General features: G+C 41.4%; 1 protein-coding gene and 1 non-coding gene across 10 annotated transcripts in view; one reads left to right on the top strand and one right to left on the bottom strand.

Annotated features, from left to right (window-relative positions):
- Window positions 1-20,939, bottom strand: part of HECW1 (HECT, C2 and WW domain containing E3 ubiquitin protein ligase 1) — a 600,315-nt gene that overhangs the window by 355,501 nt on the left and 223,875 nt on the right. The gene's annotated exons all lie outside the window — the stretch shown is intronic.
- On the top strand, window positions 8,277-8,381 carry LOC120360929 (U6 spliceosomal RNA). The gene has a single exon (XR_005577311.1). It is a non-coding gene; the product is annotated as a U6 spliceosomal RNA (small nuclear RNA).

The following is a 20,939-nucleotide window of genomic DNA, read 5'->3' on the forward strand; positions in this document are numbered from 1 at the left end:
AAGACATTCCCTGCTTTCAAGGGTACCCCAATTCATCTACAGATGAAAAGCAGCAACAGTATCTCTCATTAATTCGATATAGACATACAACTGTAATCCAACCCTACCCTAGTTACCGGAATTCATGCACTTGAAGTAGAGAGAAACATGTTTCTTATTTCTTATCTGTATTCCCAGAAAGGGACTTCATTTAGCTGGAACCTAGAGTGTATTTTACATAGCTAACTGAGACTCAATTATAATTGAAAGTACTGTACTGGGTTCGGGGTCAGAATTCAAGCATAAAATGTCTATGCAGAAAAACATGGAGAGATGAGAAAGTTAAGTGAGTGTTTAAATTTATTCTAGTATTCAAAAGTTTTATTAGGTAAAGGGCTCACTTTGATCATGTACTTGGTAATAAGTTGCTGTCATTAAAATGTGTGCCTGGCCTGGGGATGGGACACACAGGACAGTGTGATCAGAGAAGGAACTATTAAAATGGTGTCTGAAAGCATTGTAATGCTGCCACTGTGACCAGACTCTGAGCCGTAGGACTCTTGAGAGCTGGTGCCAGGATGCTTGAAGATTACACCGCAGCTGGGTGTGGTGGCTCATGCCTGTAGCCCCGGAAATTTGGGAGGCTGAGGTGGGCAGATCACTTGAGGCCAGGAGTTTGAGGCCAGCCTGGGCAACATGGTGAAACCCCGTCTCTACTAAAAATACAAAAATTAGTCGAGCATGATGGTGGGTGCCTGTAATCCCAACTACTCAGGAGGCTGAGGCAGGAGAACCACTTGAACCTAGGAGGCAGAGGTTGCAGTGAGCCAAGATCATGTCACTGTACTCCAGCCTGGGTGACAAAGCGAGACTCTCAGGAAAAAAAAAAAAAAAAAAAAATTCCAGTGCATTTGCCACACTGCTAAAAGGAAGCAGGATGTGTGCTAGTGGAGACTTCTGTCCCTAGGGCTGACACAGCATCTGGGGAGCAGTACCAGGCAACGTCTTCAGCTTACCATACTCCAGGAAAGAGAAAAACCCAATGGTGCTGATGGCTAAGGTGGATGGACTCTTTTACCATAGCAGGAACCTTTAAGGCATTAAAAACCTACTTCATCTCACCAGACCCAGCTTTCATCTTATAAAACAAAGACCATATAAAATGACTTCTTATTCTGTCTTCTCCCTGACTTACGGTCAGAGACTACTTCCATAAACTGGACAAAATCTCTCCTCCATGGGGTCAGTTTGAAGAAATTATGGAGGTCTCTGCCTGTCCCAATCCTCTGCTTGGTCTCTGCACACTGGCCCTACATGTTCTTGGAGGACAGCAGTGACCAGAAAAAGCTACAGAGGGATGTACAGACACGGCAGAGAAGTTGACCTAACTCCTTCAGCATTTGACATATCAAGTCGATAAAATATAACAGTATACGGAGACTCTACTTTAAATAATATCAGTTAAGCAGATGTCTTTCAAGATCCTTACAATCAAAGAATAGACTTTGTTTTCTAATATCCATGGACCATTTACAAAAAATTGATTATACAAGGGCCTCAAAGAAAACCTTGAAACCTTGATAAATTAGGAAATGCCGAAAGAGTGGCAATAACATTTTCTGACCGCAAAGCAACTATAATAGATATTGTATGAACAATACCATTTTGAAGTTTAAAAATACCTTAACCATTTGTTAGTGATGAACCAAAATATCTCTTTGGTTAAAAGGGAATTTGAAATTGCAATTACACACTGCTCAGAAACGAACGACGAGAATGCTACGAAAGGAATACAAACAGAAGTATTTGCAACAGTGGAATCCATGGCATGGCATAGGATTGTCATCTAGCCATTACTGGCTAGGTCAGCAATGCTGACTGTTAGGACAGGGCAACCCTTCTGTGAAGATCGGAAAACAGCACTGCTCTCAGCCTTTCTCGGGACAACCGACCCTTGCAAGGTGCAGCAGCTAAAGGGTTAATGTGGGCAGAGCAAGGGCTCTGCGGGAGTCCCAAGGGCAGTGTGCGTTCTGACTAGGCAGTGCCTGTACAGTCATGGGTAATTAAATATTGTATAGTTTAGCTGCTATTGTTACAAAACAATAGCAGCTAAACTATAAAACTATATAAACTATAAAAGAATATAAATCACAACCTGAGAATTCAGTCCTTACATTTCTTTCTTTTTTTTTTTTTCAGTCCTTACATTTCTTAAAATTAGGATAGAAAGAGCAAAGCAAACCCAAGGAGAGCAGGAAGAGTAAGTGAATAAATATCGCAAATGTGTAGGCTACCTGGCACCTGCCTCTTCTGTCCCTCTTTGCTCTTCCTGCCCTGCGTCCTGGGAGGCTGACCAGGAGGAGGTATTCATGGGCTCCCTCACCTGCTGCCTCCCGGTTGGGTTTGGCCAATGGGGAACACAACAGAAGGCTGGAGGGAGGGAGAGGTGCAAGGTCAGAGCATGTTCCCACATGGTTCCCTTTTGTGGGCTGTGAGCTGGCCCCTCTCTGGGGGCTCCTCCACCTCCTTCTGGGCTAGTGCCATGCTCACCTGTGCCTGCCCATGCCTGCCCAACCACCTTGCTGTCTCCTGTGCTCTGCCCATGCCTTGGTCAACAGTGCCTTTATCAAATGCGCCTTAGATTAGCCACCTTAAGTTCACCATAATTTCCTGATTGGATCCTGACTGACATACCCGCAATCACCACCACCACCACCTCCACCACCACGGAATAATGAAAATAAATAAATAAATAAATGGGCAGTGGAAAGTAGCATTGTCATCTAAATTAAACAGCTATTTTTTGACGAGGATATATAGATGCATAAAGACAGACACACACATGAAACTCTAGTCTAGTTTTTTATATCTATTATTCAGAAAAGTTACTTGAATACATATTTGAAAGTATCATTTCGTAAGTTATTTATTATGATATGTATTATGCTCGTCCTTTTATTCTTTGAAAGCTGTTTTCCCTATCAATGACAGTGATAATCTCCTTTCACATTTCTAATCTTGTTCGCTTGGCTTATTTTCTCTAATTTTACATGTATGTACATGCATGTGTAAAAACAGAAACATGTATTTGAAAAACTAAAAAATAACTAGAAATTAGAGAAAAATATGAAAAGCTAGAAAAACTATAGAAATACATACGTGTATTTCAAAAGAAAAACTGGATGGAAAAAGCAAGTAAATAATACCAGTAATATAGAAGATAAGAACTGCCACCGGCAGGAAAAACAGATTTTAAAGAACTAAAATAAAGGTTTCTAAAGGTCTAATATAATAAATTCCAAAATCCTGATAAAATGCTTAATTTCCTGAAAAAATCCATACTGATTTGATCATATAGAAACTTTACACTTGTTTTTCTCATTGCACTCATATTCCCATTCTAAGTCCTCCCAAAAATTTCATCCTAAGGCTATAGCCATTTATGATACAAACTCTTTTATTAATTATATCATTCTTTTCTGTGATAAAAATATGTATAAAGATTTAAATTTAATTTTTAAAAAATTTCTTATGATCACCAGCTCTAAGTGTTAAATCATTTCTTCCAAGTTGAGTAATCAATTGGTATTATCAGAGTTATCATCAGTAGTATACAGTTGATGCAAACAAAATAAGCACATATCATTTATGACAAAAGTCACTTAGCATGAAATCATCTTTAATGATTTACAAGTCAACAACTCAATCAAGTCAGTCCTGATTCAGTTTGATGTACGTAAAGAACTTGAAAATACCTCACATGGGGCAAAATTTGTTTCCCAGTCCCAGAGTCATGCACTTTCTGGGGGGTATATAAAAAGGATGTACCACGCCTTCTCAGGTGATCAATAATTACACCTGCTACTCTTTCACTGAGAAGTACATTGACTAAACTTGTGAAAAGGCAAGAAAATTGACCTATTACTGATTTTGCTACCCTTTTACTGATAGAATAATGTAATAAAATGATTTAATCTTAGCTCACACTTTAAATATACTTTCGTCATAATCTTAGAGCTACATATTTAATCATTCTATTTGTGGAAAATATCTACCATATAATATAAATGGCAAAAACAGTCCTCTTTCTCAAACCAATTAGCCAAATAAGATTTTTTTCAGAAAAATATCTGACTTCATTTTAAAATCCAAATAAATGCATGAATGTACATTTAAAGAATATTAGAAATATAACTGGAAATAAAGTAAAAGATGCAATTTGTAAGTTAAGAGTACTAAGACGTTCCAGCAAGATTAAAATAATGAAAATCTAATATATCTATTCGTTTTAAAGTAAGTTATATGAATAAGATACTAAATCATTCCCATTACTTAATTTGCTATGGTGCAATGTAATTTGCAGCTAAAATTACCTTTTACTTAAGAAGAGTGCAGTATAATAGCCTTAGCCTCCCTTCTGTAACTGTGTGTGTATGATTTGGTTTTGAGGGTTTTGAGACAGTTAAATGAGTCTCATGTACAAATACCAGAAATAACTCGAATAGTCTTGTTAGACATAACTATCAACGTAGTTTATATATTTTAAAAAGTGAAAAGAATATTTTGCTAAAAATTATCAGTCTAGCAGCAAGTATATAATTTTGTTTTGTATTAATAGTAGGAAAAAATTACTGAATGTTTTATAAGATGGCAAATGACTGTAAAGAAAGAACTTATGATCTGATTTGACAAACCAGGTTTTGACTACATTAATTAATAACAGAACCCTAATGTGAAAGCGATGGGGTAAAAGTTTTATTCATGCATTTCATTTAACAGGCTTGAAAATGTTGATAGTTGAGGAAACATCACAACTGTGTTTACAAGAATCAGTAGCAAAAATCTCTTTGAAGAGATTGTTCTCTTAGCTGAGGGACGAGGGCTGAGGACAGGTATAAAGAAATGCTTACATTTAAATATGGGGAGGGGTTGTTTCCAATATTCAGTCTTTCTTACAGTGCTCGCCTTCCCTTATTTTTCAGTAAGTCTCCCTTAAGAACTCCTTGCACAGTAGACAGGAAAAGGCGAAGTCATTAAAATGAAACTTGTCATTACTCCACATACCATACATCTGAAGAATTTGGAACATTGCAAACATGCAGGACAGTGTCCCCTTCTAACACCACACTTTATTCTTAACTGAGCTGTATAAAGCAGAAACAGAAAGGAAGCTTGAGGAGTTTATGATGTCTTGATTTATTACTTTGAAAAAGGTTTTTTCTTTGTTCAGTATCCTCAATATTTTATGCCCTGTGGGTAATGCACAGGTAAAACTTGAGGGAGGCAAGGAGGAACGCCCCCTTTTGCAAAAGGTTACTATGAACACAGGTTTATTCTGGCATGTTGATTTTAGAAAAGAATATATAGAAGTTGAGGTTTTGAGGACAGGATTCCATAGAATCTCCATGCTTGAGTCCCCCTTGGAAAGTCTTTTACCCCTGGGAATCATGCCCTCTGGTGGGAGGACACTGTCCCATGAGACTGTGAGTTCCCTGAGAAGAGAGATGATGGATCCTAATTCTCCTGGCATCCCCAGTACCCACATGGTGCCTGCATACACAGAGTATTCACACTTAGATACAGAATCGGTTCATTCATTCACAGAGGAGAAAGGTGGTGTGTCAGATGGAATTTAAACCATGGGAACTGCCTGAATAAGCCAAAAGCAGTTTTATTTACATAAAATGGTAAAGGTTGAATTTTTCATCCTTTTATTTAACCTAACTGCCTCCACACCACACACACACACACTCTCTCTCTCTCTCTCTCTCTCTCTCTCTCTCTCTCTGCTACTTGACCCTTCTTGAGTCTTCTATCAGTGGCCCAGGCATGCACAAATCCTGTCTCAGGATGACCTGAGTCCCTCTTAATCATGTTCTACCAGAGCTACCCAGGGCCTCATGCTCTGAAAGGTTCCCCATTCTTTCGTTATCACAATGCACCTTTTTAATGACCTATCTCCACAAGTTCTTTTTGGGCAGTGACAATAGACACATCAACTTCTGTGAGACCCCTCCAGTTAAAAGAGTCCTTGTTCAGCAAGATCTTCCCACCTAGGCAATGAGACAGGCTGCAGGGATCCTTCTACGGGAAGGAAGTCCCCATACTCAGACCCCACATATGGCTGAGTCCACTCAGGCCAGCAAATTGCCCGTCCCCAGCTCTTGACTTAAAACCATCAAGAGCAGCTGATTTTAAGTATCTCTCAACTGTGTTCGACCTTCGCTTTGGAGAAGAGTGTACAGTTCAGAGCAGTGGCTGTGTTCCTTTGGTTAAAGTTCCGCTCTGACATATTGAATAGCTCACCTTAAGTAGAGACGCTGCGGGGCTGGGCATGGCAGATGATCTCGGGGTAAGTGCCAGTGCCCGGCTCTGTTAATGCTTCCTTCACTCTTCTGGAATGCCTGCCTCGTGTTCTGTTTCAGCTCCTTCCTGCCAGCATTCAGATACGTCCACTCTTCTCCACATTCCTCTCCCTCAAATAACCAATTTTCTTTTCTCCTTCCCAGCAGACTTGTGGAAAGACACTGACTGACACTCTGGCTTCACATCTGTACGTCTGCATCAAACCTTACCCAGTTGTGGCCTGGCTGCAAACTCATCCTCCAACTGAAATTTTTTCACAGAGAAAACAAGTGGGTAAGGAGGATCCTTCTTGCAAATTCTAATCTTGTTGAGACAGGAGAGAGAAGTTCCCTTGCAAATTTGGCGGTGCTTTACAGAGCAGACAGGAGCCCTGAGACAGCCCTGAGAAATAAAATAACAGTCATTGGACTGAAAAAGTCAGAGAACTGGATCCAGAGTGAGCCGCTCAGGAAGCACAGTGATGCCCAGTGCCTGGAGAGTGTCACAGGCTGAGGACACCTGCCTGGGAGGCATCATCAGCTCTGGCCCTGATCAGCAGGAGCGACAGGGAAGTGTGGGTCTTCAGGGGGCCAGTGCGCCATGTGCGGTGTTGTCTGGAAACCATTCACCATGATGGTGATCACGGGCAAGATTGTGAAGAGCTCAGTGGTTCTGATACCACTGCAATGCTGACTTCATAAAAAAATTTGGGGCCTCATGCCACAGGGCAAGCTGAGCTGGCATCAAAGGCTGTCTGCCTCCCACTCCTAACCCTGCACTACCTGCCTCAAATACATAAAAATGCTAAATAAGAGGTAATGCTTTGTGCACATATCCAAGTTCAATATCAAAAGAGGTGCCAGGAATGAAGCAAAATCTAAAAGCCAGGGTAACCTGGCTAAAATGGAGGCCAGAGGCAGGCACAGGTATTTCAGAGCCAGACCTGGGCCTCAGCATTCAGGAGGGTGTGGCTTCTGATGCTCTTGGAGGGAGACAAATCCAGACCCCCAGTTCCACCTGGAAGCCAGACACCTTGGAGGGCTGGCTTGTTGCTTTGGTGGAAAAGAAACAGCACTGCCCACCAGCCCTGGGAAGCAGTGGCTCCAAAGAAGACAAGAGGGATGGGAATGGCCTAAGAGGGGCATATCCCAGACCTAAACCACCAGTGAGAATGAAGCCAGGACTCACACTGTGTGGGTAGTAGAGAGACACACACCCTCTTCCCCAGCCAAAAACTAACACCAAAAAGCACCCTGAACTGCTGAATCCCACGAGGCCCAGAAGAGGTGAATGTGAGCTGTCCCCTGGAAATACTGCCAGCCCCAGACCCAGGGGACTCTCAGTGACAGAAAACTGCCAGGAGAAGCAGCAGGTGAAACACCGGGAGACTTTAAACCCAACAACTCAGGATAATAAAACAGCCCAAGAGAACACTTAAAATAAGAATGTCACCTTACATTGTTCCAAGGTAAAGGAAGATATGGGGGTCATAAGATAGTAACAGGACCTTGTGGGAAAAGACCAAGTTGGTTTGCAAAAGAAGCAAAGGAATTCTACATATGAGATGTCCAGTCATTGAAACAGAGAAATCGATAGAAGGTTGAAAGAGCAGACTTCAGAGAATTAGTCTGTTGGAAAAAAGATTTGAGAAAATCACTCAGATGTCACATGAAGAGGTAAAGATTTGGAAAATCTGAGGGTTTTAATCATAGTGAAGAGAAATGAAAATGTCCATTATCTATTAACAGGAATTCCAGAAACAGAAAAAGAAACTGGGAGAGGATTGATGTTTGAAGGGCTGATGGTGAAGTTTCCAGATAAAAAGAACAATGGAATTTCTAACTGAGGCAGTACAGCAGCTCCTCGTTAGAGCTTAGTAAATCTGCAGACCATAAAAAGACAACTAGCTTCATTACCAAGAGGAAAAGAAAGATTATCTCAAAGGTATGGCAATATTCATTTCTGCAACATACCTGCCAGAATTGGAACAGTAAGAGAAGATAAGCGTGGCTCCTGCAGGAGATGCCATGCCGAACTGTGAAGCATTCCATGTTTTCTAAAGTGCAATAAGCCAGGAACAGAAAGTTAGGCAGCACATGCTCTCATTCACACCTAGAAACTAAAAAAAGTTGATCTCGTAGAGTTTAAAAGTAGAGTAGAGGATACTAGAGGCTGAGAAGGGAAGAGGGAGGGAAGGATAGGGAGAGGTTTGTTAAAGGATATAAAATTTCAGCTACACAAGATGAGTGAGTTCTAGGTTCCATAGCATGACAGGATGACTATAGTTAACTATAATATATATATAGTTTCAAATAACTATTAAATAGAAAGAGGGTATTGATTGTTCCTAAGACAAATTAATGTTTGAGATAGCAAATATGCTAATTACCTTAATTGCACCACTATCCATCACTTTGTACACCATGATTATGTACAATATTATTTGTCAATTTAGAAATAAAATTTTAGACTGGGCGTGGTGGCTCACATCTGTAATCCCAGCACTTTGGGGCCTGAGGATGGCAGATCACTTGAAGTCAAAACTTTGAGACCAGTCTGGACAACATAGTGAAACCCATCTCTACTAAAAACACAAAAATTAGCCGGGCGTGGGGGCACATTGCCTATAGTCCCAGCTATTCAGGAGGCTGAGGCAGGAGAATCACTTGAACCCGGGATGAAGAGGTTGCAGTGAGCTGAGATTGCACCACTGCATTCCAGCCTGGGCAACAGAGTGAGACTCTAAATAAGTAAAGTAAAATTTAGAAAAATAATGGCAATTAGACAAAAACACCTCTTTATAAAGCAGCAAATGACTTTGGAAGATAATACAACAACATATTCAAAATGCCAAGTGAAAATATAACAGCTATCCTAGAATTATGTATTCAGCAAGTCTGTCATTCAAAAACAAGGGTCAATTCAGCTATAACGAAGACCGAGAGAGTTTTCCATTCTAAATAGCTTAAAGATTATTTCAGCATAAAGAATATTGAATTTAGAAGTGAGTTGGATTTAAGAAGCCATCTGAAGCAATGAAACTGGCAAACATTTTGATTCACTTAAATATGAACTGACTGTAAAAATAATGATAAATGGCCAGACTTGGAAGTTTACAAAAAGAAGGAAATAAAAGCAGCCCCAAGTATGGGAGGTGGGGAAAGGAAGCTGGTCATTGTAAGGCTTTTGTGGTGTTAGGGCACAATACAGAGATTAATGAGCTTCAATTATGCCTCTTAAAAATTGCAATTTAACCACTAAGGAATTGAAATAGAACACATTACTTCCAGGCCAGTGGGAACTGAGGGGAGGAAAGAAAGCTATAAAACAAAATGTGTTTGATCCAATAGAGAGCAGAAGAGGGAAAAAAATAAAAGACAAAAAAAAAAAAAAAAAAAAAAAAAAAAGCACGGTAAACCTTTTTGGCCAACCCTTATCTTTGCACTCCATTTCCCACTCCTCTTCCCTGTCTTCCTAACCCCTTGATTTACAGAAATGACAGAGGCTCCGGGAAGATCCTCCTGACTCCAGGGCAGATCCACAGCCGTGTTCCTGGTGTCTGTTCCCAGAGCTCCTGGAACTTCATCATCAGAACCCTTAAAATGCTGCCTTGGGTGTGCACATGGTGGAGGTTCATCTAAAAGTATTCATTCATTCACGTGTTTCCTATGTACATTAATTTGCTCTCCATTTCCAAAGGATGGGTTTCCTCCCCTAGTCCAAAGCACACAGGAAACAGAAGAGGAGAGAGAAAGAGCCACAGCCTTGGGTGCTAGACAATGTCTGCTTATGCAGAAGTTCAGCGTCCAGGGGGAGGAAGCGGCAGGCAAGAGAGGCTGTCCGGGATGGGGAGGGGTAACAAAGACCTTCTCCTTGGAGGGCTAAAGGACAGGCAGGAAGGAAGATGGGGCCCAGCCGTGCTTAGTGTAGGAGGCCTCCAACTCCCTGTACTGTGGACCACGAAGAATCCAACAGTCCTGGGACTTAAAGATCTTGGATAGGGGCAGGACAGAAGGGACCTTATCCACTGACCAGGTTGAACCTGAGGAGAACCGATCAGAAATTTTCCGAACAGCTGAAGCAGCTATGGTCAAAAGACCACTGCACGTGGCCAGGCATGCTGTGCCGTGTACAACCTGCAAGACATTCTTACTATTAACACAATGAGCCTTGTTTTAACCGCCTGTGTCCCGACAAAGACTCTCCTTGCCCGAACGCTATTCAGAGTTCTCAAACCGGCCTTTACCTTGGCCTAGAAGAACAACCCGCAGCACAAGTGATTGCATCCACCCCACTGCAGGAAAAGTCTTGACTAAACACTAGCATAGCTCCTATCAGCTCCAGGGTGTGTTCCTAGGATGACAATTCCGGCCTCCTCAAAATGCCTGTCTGAGAAAACTCAACGCCGCCCAAAGAATTTATTGTTTGTTTCAGAGCACACCTGATGATAGGCTTCTGAGCTCACTTTTCTTAGAGCGTTTACTTTAGAAAACTTGCAATTATACATTCTTTCTGTGCCCCTCTGAAATAGAAACCTTCTACCACCCAGAAATGTCCCCTCAAGTATGTGGGAGCTAACTCTTTGAAATGCAAACATTGGCTGGGCACTGTAGCTCACGCCTGTAATCTCAGCACTTCGGGAGCCCAAGGCGGGAGGATCACCTGAGGTCCTGGACTTCAAGACCAACCTAACCAACATGGAGACACCCTGTCTCTACTAAAAATACAATAAAATTAGCCAGGCATGGTAGCCCATGCTGGAAACCCCCCTACTTAGAAGGCTGAGGCAGGAGAATCTCTTGAACCCGGGAGGCGGAGGTTGGGGTGAGCTGAGATTGCACCACTGCACTTCAGGCTGGGCGAAAAGTGAAACTCTGTCTCAAAAAGAAAAGAAAAAAGCATTCGGTAAGATAACTCTCTTGTCTCTCAGTTCCTGTGGGAGAGTAAGATCCTAACTTCATGGGGCCTTGATCCAATTGGCAAAACTATGTCCTGCCCTAAAGATAGGAGACTTTTGTTTCTCTCCTCCAGGTAAGCTTCAATTAACAAACCCAGATGGCCTAATCCCACAGGCCACCCCCTTACTAAAGGAAGGTAAGGCTTCCTTTAGTCCCTTTCCTTGAGCACACACCACATTGGTCTCAGGGGAGCTGAGCCGAGGCTTCACTGAGGTCTCTTCCTTAATGTGGTAATACTGACTAGAATCTGTCTCATCTCCTTAACTAGTGTCCAGCTTTGTGTTTCTCTGACAATTCCAAGCTAGGCCAAAAGTCCATGAGGGCAGGGCCATGCCCATCTTGTATAACTGGCCACCATCCGAGTGAAGCTGTGCAGTAGATTATTTACATAATGAATAAATAAACATAAGCTATTTTTTCCACTTGATTTCTACTCTGATAGTGAGTTGTTTCATTAATTAATTAATTAATTTATTTATTTATAAGACAGAGTTTCACTCTTGTTGCCCAGGCTGGAAAGCAATGGCATGATCTCGGCTCACCGCCACCTCCATCTCCCAGGTTCAAGCGATTCTCCTGCCTCAGCCTCCCGCGTAGCTGGGATTACAGGCACATGCCACCACACCCGGCTAATTTTGTGTTTTTAGTAGAGACGGGGTTTCTCCATGTTGGCCAGGCTGGTTTCGAACTCACAACCTCAGGTCATATACCCGCCGTAGCCACCCAAAGTGCTGGAATTACAGATATGAGCCACTGCACCCAGCTGAGTTGCTTCCTTTAACTGCCGTCTTACAAAAAATGCACCAAAAATGACTTAGGGTTTCTTGAAAAAAATCTACTGCCAACTAATCATGGAGTGACTTCACTGCCGTGGGTTTCTTTTGTTTATTCAACAAGCTTTACATGAGTCATGCAAAATGGTCATCAGTTTCAGGCTTTCTTTTGAAATTTCCTCAGGATAAGAATAAACTAACACAATGATGGAGCAACAAAATTAGCTGCTTTGACACCTACTGCTGAAGAAAGCAAAAATATTTATTTATTATGGTACCGAGATATAAGATTTCTAACCATAATCTGCCAAGAACTGTAGGAATTATTGATATCTTGAGCTAAATAGTCACAACCAGCATTTTTGCTAAGCAACAATTCATTTGTTATTACAAGTTCAAAATAAATTCTTTGGGTAAGACAAAGAGTCCATTTATAATTAAGTTTGTATTTTTTTCAGCAATATACAATCTAACATCTAAACATAGAGAATACAAGATATTACATAATAGCAAGAACTGTCAGGTATTAAATACATATAATTTAAGAAAGTGGGGTATATGACTGCAAAAGGATTGTAACATTAAAATACAGTAATACTTGTGATATGTTACTGATGAAAACACACAATTACCCATTACCATACGGCTTGGCTGGGTGCAGTGGCTCACGCCTGTAATCCCAGCACTTTGGGTGGCCGAGTCAGGTGGATCGCTTGAGGAGTTCAAGACCACCCTTGCCAGTATGGCAAAATCCTGTCTCTACTAAAAATACAAAAACTAGCTGGGCATGGTGGCAGGTGCCTGTAATCTGTAATCATAGCTATTTAGGAGGCTGAGGCAGGAGAATTACTTGAACTGGGGAGGCAGAAGCTGCAGCAGTGAGCTGAGATTGTGCCACTGCACTCCAGCCTGGGCAACAGAGCAAGACTCAGTCTCAAAAAAAAAAAAAAAAAAAGTAATGTGGCTTTATTCTGACAAGAAACAAAAAATATCCTTATCCTTTGTTCAGTAATCTTACTCCAGGAATTTTCTTTAAAAAATAATCAAAAGCTGGGTGCGGTGGCTCATGCCTGTAATCCCAGCACGTGGGTGGATTGCCTGAGCTCAGGAGTTCGAGATCACCCAGGGAAACATGGTGAAATCCCTTCTCTAATAAAAATACACAAAAATTAGCTGGGCATGGTCATGCACACCTATAGTCCCAAGTAGTAGAGAGGTTGAGCCACGAGAGTTGCTTGAGCCCCGGAGGTGGAGGTTGCAGTGAGCTGAGACTGTGCCACTGCACTCCAGTTTGGGTACAGAGTGAGACTGTCTCAAATCCTCACCATCATCATCGAAGAAGGGAAAGAAATAATGTATGGGATGTTCACTGCCATTTATTTGCAATATTACACAAAGAAAGGAAACAGAGAGAGGACTGTCCCAATAGGTTAGGAGACATCAACTTCCGGAAGCACGTTGCAGCTATCACAACTGGTTATGATGAAGATAATGTAGCAAAATAAAACTATTTGAAATATAGTAAGTATAAAAGGCAAAGAGAGGGCCAGGCGTGGTGGTTCACGGCTGTAATCCCAACACTTCGGGAAGCTGAAGTGGGTGGATCACCTGAAGCCAGGAGTTCAAACCAGGCTGGTCAACACGGTGAAACCCCCATCTCTACTAAAAATACAAAAATTAGCTGGGCGTGATGGTGGGTACCTGTAATCCCAGCTCCTTTGGGAGGCTGAGGCATGAAAATTGCTTGAACTGGTGAGGCAGAGGTTACAGTGAGCCAAGACCACCCCACTGTACTCCAGCCTGGGGGATAGAATAAGACCCTATCTCAAAAAAAAAGGGCAAGGAGAAAAATTTTGTGATTATAATCTTATGATAATTATGTATGCATATGAATGTGGAAAAGAAAATGAAAAAGGAAAGATACTTTTTAGTTCTGTAATGATTGTCATTCTTGATGTCATGTTTCTAGTGCCATAAACATGCACACACAATTTTTTGATGAGAGAGAGATCCTATGGAGTACAGATCTTGAGCGAAACAAGTGTGAAACCCGTTGGGACAGCACAGTGTGCATCGTGCAGACTCTAGAACAAGACTCTGTGTTCAAATTCTGGCTCTGCCACTGAAGGTATCCTCAGCAAGTTACTCAACCTCTGTAGCCCTTGGCTTTCCCATCTGCTTGTATTTCATAGAGTTACTCTGAGGATTAAATAAATCCTTAAAACAGTATACAGAGCATCACGAGTAGTTCAGTATTGGCTAAGTGTTATTTTTATTATTATCAAGGAACCTCTTTACGCAGAAGGCTCCTTGTTATGAATTTCTCTGAAACTCTCACAGATAAAATGGTCTTTGATTCTACCCCAGAGTCATGAGTCATACTCTTTTCACATGAAAAATATTTTAGTCAGTCCTTTATCTATACTTGGACATTTAGGTGCGTTCTTTTTTGTTTTTAATGGCCTAATGTCAATGAAATCTTCATGCATATAATTTTTTCATTTAGTGGCAAGAATTCAGCATAGGTATTTCTCTCCACACAAGACCATTCACTGGACATAAGTCATTGCAGACAAATTCCCTGACCAAGATTCCCTAGTCTAGAGTCTAGGAGAATTGCTAATTTTGTTTGGTGATTTTGTGCAAGAAAAAGACTTGGAAAGTGGAATTGGGAAGAAAACGTCAGCTTTACCACTTGCATACCTTAAGTCACAAGTCTACCATGGGGAATGTAAAGATGAATTAACACTGGCTGTTCCACAGCTATTTTTCTTATAATAATTACCCTAAAATATTATAGGTTTACAGAAAGACCCCCTAGCATTCCATCGAGTGTGGATTCTCAGTTCAACTTCTGAGCATCCTTCCTCCTTTTGTGTTAACACAGCATGCTTCTCCATGAACATGCACAGAGGTTATTCTCTGTACCTTCTGCCTCTACAGGCTCATGGACATTTAAAGCTTTAGCTCTAGAAGAAAGACCCAGACATCTGCATTTCTAGCTTCCAAACCCCCTTCTCTAGAGTTCTGTGATTGGGACTGCCTCTTCCATTGGACTGTCCATTATTCACCACACCCAGTCAGCAGGAGGGACTCGGGCAGGACAGTCAAGGGAGATTTTGATGAAAAGGAACATCAGGGGCCAGTGTGTGATGCATTTGAGTCCAGCCTAGAGCAAGTCTGTTACTTTCTGTCCATGGTCATCAAGCTGGATACACACACACCTTCCCTCTCACAAATGTCCTTCTCCTATGTTTCAGAATAACACAGGTGTATCTCTTCCCCACTATGAACCTTATGTCAACTCTGGAAATAAAAATCCTTTGGAAAATGAAGAAAGGGTTAATGAGATGATGTCCTTTTGAAGCTGCCTTCTGTCGAGGTGCTTTTGTAAGTTTTCCCATCTTGCTGGCTTTCTAACTAATTTTGTTAAGGGTAACGCATGGAAACAGACTCAGAGGTGAGCATGTTGGGCCATGATGCTACATTTGACTTACTATCCAACAGGGAAGCAGAAGTGGTAATAAGTTTTGAACATCCTGTTTCTTCTATTTCCCAGCTGAAGCCAAATTGCTCCTGTGAGAGATGCCCATAAGAGCAGAGCAATAAAAAAAGATAAAGGTGACATCACCACCGATTCCATGGAAATACAAACTACCATCAGAGATTACTGCAAACAACTCTAGGCATACAAACCAGTAAATCTGGAAGAAATGGATAAATTCCTGGACACTTGCACTCTCCCAAGACTAAACCAAGAAGGAATTGAAACCCTGAATAGACCAATAACAAGGGCTGAAGTTGAGGCAGTAATTAATAGCCTACCAACTAAAAGGACCTCTTCAAGGAGAACTACAAACCACTGCTCAATGAAATAAGAGAGGACACAAACAGATGGAAAAACATTCCATGCTCATGGTTGGGAAGAATCAACATCGTGAAAATGGCCGTATTGTCCAGAGTAATTTATAGACTCAATGCTAACCCCATCAAGCTTCTGATGACCTTCTTCACAGAACTGAAAAAAAAAACGCTTCAAACTTCATATGGAACTAAAAGAGAGCCTGCATAGCCAAAATAATCCTAAGGAAAAAGAACAAAGCTGGAGGCATCATGCTGCTTGACTTCAAACTATACTATAAGGCCGTAGTAATCAAAACAGTATGGTACTGGTACCAAAACAGAGACATAGGCCAATGGAACAGAACAGAGGCCTCAGAAGCAACACCACACATTTATAATCATCTGATCTTTGACAAACCTGAGAAAAACAAGCAATGGGGAAAGGATTCACAATGGGGAAAAACAAGCAATGGGGAAAGGATTCATAAATGGTGTTGTGAAAACTGGCTAGCAATGTACAGAAAGCAGAAACTGGACCCCTTCCTGACACCTTACACTAAAATTAACTCCAGATGGATTAAAGATCTAAACATAAGACCTAAAACCATAAAAACCCCAGAAGAAAACCTAGGCAAAACCATTCAGGACATAGGCATAGGCAAAGAGTTCATGGCTAAAACACCAAAAGCAATGTCAACAAAAGCCAAAATAGACAAATGGGATCTAATTAAACTCCAGAGCTTCCATACAGCAAAGGAACAATCATTAGAGCAAACTGGCAACCAACAGAATGGGAAAAAATTTTTGCAGTCTACTCATCCAAAAAAGGGCTAATATCCTGAATCTACAAAGAACTAAAACAGATTTACAAGAAAAAGACAAACAAGCCTATTCAAAAGTAGCGGAAGGATATGAACAGACACTTTACAAAAGAAGACATCTATGAGGCCAACAAATATATGAAAAAATGCTCATCATCACTGGTCATTAGAGAAATGCAAATCAAAACTACATTGAGATACCATCTCACGCCAGTTAGACTGGCAACAACAGACGCTGGAGAGGATGTGGAGAAATAGGAACACTTTTACACTGTTGGTGGGAGCGCAAATTAGTGCAACCATTGTGGAAGACAGTGTGGCGACTCCTCAAGGGCCTAGAAATAGAAATTCCACTTGACCCAGCAATCTCATTACTGGGTATATACCCAAAGAATTATAAACTGTTCTATTATAAAGACACATGCACATGTATGTTCATTGTGGCACAATTAACAATAGCAAAGACCTGGAACCAACCCAAATGTCCACGAACAATAGAACGGATAAAGAAAATGTGGCACATATAAACCATGGAATACTAAAATGATGAGTTTGTGTCCTTCATAGGGACATGGATGAATCTGGAAACTATCATTCTCAGCAAACTGACACAAGAACAGAAAATCAAACACCACATGGTATCACTCATAGGTGGGTGTTGAACAATTAGAACACGTGGACACAGGGAGGGGAGCATCATACACTGCAGTCAGTTGTGGGAGACTAGGGGAGGGACAGGGGGTGGGGAGGGTAGGGAGGGATAACGTGGGGAGAAATACCAGACATAGGTGATAGGGGGAGGAAGACAGCAAACCCCCTTGCCATGTGTGTACCTATGCAACAATCCTACAAGTTCTGCACATGTACCCCAAAACCTAAAGTACAATTAAAAAAAAAAAAAGAGCAGAGCAAACACTGCAGGACAGAACATTGGCAGCATAAGAGCTTTATTTCATCAGCTAAGCGAACACAGCAAAGCCCCATGTCTCACCTGTGTTATTTATCTTAGAAGGCAACTTCAGAAGTGGGATGGCTGTCTCAGCACACACATTAACACGTGGGGTTTGAATCTAAAAAAAGGAAGGTAAGATTTGCCAACAGGGAAGAAATCTGACTTGGCTGCTGGGTTTGCTGAAGAGGATTGGCTTTGCAGATTTTGTTAAAAGGTGACCATTTTACTGAGTGACATGAATGAGCCAAAATTTGCCATTCTTAAGATTTTGACGAAAGCATTTAAAAGAAGATTTAAAAATACTGAATCATATTACAAAGGGGTACTAACTGAACAATATTTCTATCTTAATTTTTCTAACAATATTAATGAATTATAGAAGGTACCACTAATAAAACAATAATAAGCATAATTAATACTCATTCAGGAAAGCATTTTGGGAAGATGTTCCAGAAACTGAGACAACGACTCTAATTTGGGCCAATCAAATCCAAAAGTTAGCTGGTTTCTAGTCCTTTTAAAAAATAAAGGAGAATCTAATTGAACTGTCAGATGATAGGACCTTAAAAATATTTTTTGTGTGATTTTTGTCATAAGCCCTAGGAGTTATAAATAAAAATGGAGTGACTCTTTTTTTATTTTTATTTTATTATTTTATTTTATTTTTATTTTATAAATAAAAATTTAGTAACTCTTTCCGTTCCTATGTACTTATTCACATATTACTATAACCGTGCCTTAAATACAAACAGAATTAAGTCTTAAAATTGGCCTCACTACTTACAACAGTGAAATTAAAAAACAACCACAACAACAAACCAAATACGTGTATATAGAATTGGTGCCAAAACAGTCTCATTTTAGCAGGAAATAGCACCCATTTGTGGGTACTGGAACACTAGGGAAATAAAAGCCTTTTTCTCCTCAGTAAGAGATATATTACTGATAAAATTCTATATTTTTTCTACTAAAAATGTACATGTGTGATCCATTGTGTATAAATCATAACTGTAAAATAAATTAATCTAGATATTTCTAATATATAGAAACTCTATATTTACAAAGAATTTTAAAAAATCGAATTCCCACTTATGTACTCATTTTAGTTGACAGGATATATAACATCGTGATGAGTAAGACTTCCTGCCAGAGGGATATACTATATTAGGATAAAATGTAGTGGGGTTGATGAAATAGAAATATAAATTCCAGGGGAAAAAGAATAATGTAAACGTCCAACAGTTAATGAAAAGCTTTACATGTATTTTATAAACTGATCATGGAAACTCTCAAAGTCTATGATATTCAGATTCCTTAGGGTATATATTCTTTTTTTTTTTTTTTTTTTTTTTTTTTTTGAGATAAAGTCTCTCTCCGTTGCCAGGCTGGAGTGTAGTAGCGCAATCTGGGCTCACTGAAACCTTCGCCTCCCGGGTTTAAGTGATTTTTCTGCCTCAGTCTCCCAAGCAACTCGGACTACAGGCACACGCCACCATGCTGAGCTAATTTTTTGTATTTTTAGTAGAGACAGGGTTTCACCATGTTGGCCAGGATGGTCTCGATCTCCTGAACTCATGATCCACCGGCCTCGGCCTCCCAAAGTGCTGGGATTACAGGTGTGAGACACCACGCCCGGCTCCATAGGGTATATACACTTAAACAGATAACTTTATTGTAAAATGTTAATATTTAGGTAAATAAAGATAATATACTTTGCTACTGATTAGAATTATAAAACACATTTTTTGTGCTGCCTACTTCACCAGTTCTCCTGGAGAAGAACGTGGCCAGCCCAAAGGGATCTCAGGAGGACTGCGGGTGTGTAAGGATGTGTGTGTGCTGAGTGTGGGGTGTGAGAGTGTGTGAATCTGTGGCATGTGTGAGAGAGTGTGGGGTGTGTATGAGAGTGTGTGAAACTGTATTGTGTGTATGAGAGAGTGTGGGGTGTGTAAGTATGGTGTGTGTGGTATGTGTAGGTGTGGGGGCTGCGCATGAGATAGAATGTGAGGTGTGTGAGTGTGGGTGTGTGCTGTGTGACTATGGTGTGTGAATGAGTGTGGGGTGTGTAAGTATGGTGTGTGTGGTATGTGAGTGAATGTGTGTAAGTGTGGGGTGTGTGAGATAGCGTGGGGTGCCTTTGGGGTGTGTGATGTGTGACTATGGTGTGTGAGTGTAAGAGAAAGTGTGTGACTATGGTGGTCACACATATGGTGTGTGAGTGTGTGAGTGTGTGAGTGTATGTAAGAGAGTATGGGGTGACTAGTGTGTGTAGGAGGTGTGTGTGTGTGAGAAAGTGTGTGGGGTGTGGGACTATGATGGGTGTGTGTAGGGTGCGTGTATGTGACAGGGTGTGGGTGTGTGTAGGGTGTGTGTATGTGACAGGGTGTGGGTGTGTATAGGGTGTGTGTGTGAGTGGTGGGATATGGGTGAGTGTGAATGTGTAAGTGTGGGGTGTGTGACTATGGTGGGTGTGTGTAGGTTGAGTGTGTGAGTGTGTGGAGTATAAGTGAAAGTGTGTGTGAGAGAGTGTGGGGTTTGTGACCATGGTGTGTGTGTAGTGTGTGGGAGTGAGTGTGTGTGTTGAGGATCAAGATGACCTACGGGCAATGGCAGGAAAGATGTGGGTTGTCTTTGCTCAGACTGAACAGGGCAGCCACAGCTGACAGGGAGTCAGGGCCCCAGGGCTGGCTTCAGGGTCCTGAACCAGCGCTTGCACCGAGAACCCTGTGCTGGGTTTAATGCTTTGCTGTTGCCATCTCAAAATCCTTAATAATTTTTGCACAGGATGTCCCATATTTTCATTTGTCACTGGGCCCACAGTTACGCCGCTGGTCCTAGAAGCAGTGTCCCTGGGTCAGAGGCCCCCATCTGCCCAGCACACTGGCATCCCCCTGACCTCACTGCTCCTCTTCCAGTGGGCAGAGTCCTGCTGATCCTCGTCTTACCATGTGCCACACCTGTTCTTGTTCTTCATGCAGCAGTGCCTGATATAGATTTAGGGGCTCAGAAAAATGGAGAAATCGCTCAGAGCTGCAGGAGCTGTAGGAGGTTATTTAGCAGAGGCAGCCGTTGGTCTGTGCCAAGAGGCTCCCACCCTCTCCTTGGGCACTGTGCACGCTCCTGGGCATCTGTCCACCCAGGACACATTGCTTTGCAGGGAGCTAATCAATGCCTCTCCACAGGTGGCAGAAGGTGTTCTAGAGCAACGGAGCCTTTCTCTGATTTGCATAAAGTCATTATCTAGAAAAGTTGTTTCTCTGTGTGAGTG

The sequence above is a fragment of the Saimiri boliviensis genome, chromosome 10 (assembly GCF_048565385.1).
Source record: "Saimiri boliviensis isolate mSaiBol1 chromosome 10, mSaiBol1.pri, whole genome shotgun sequence".
Taxonomy (NCBI): Eukaryota; Metazoa; Chordata; class Mammalia; order Primates; family Cebidae; genus Saimiri; species Saimiri boliviensis.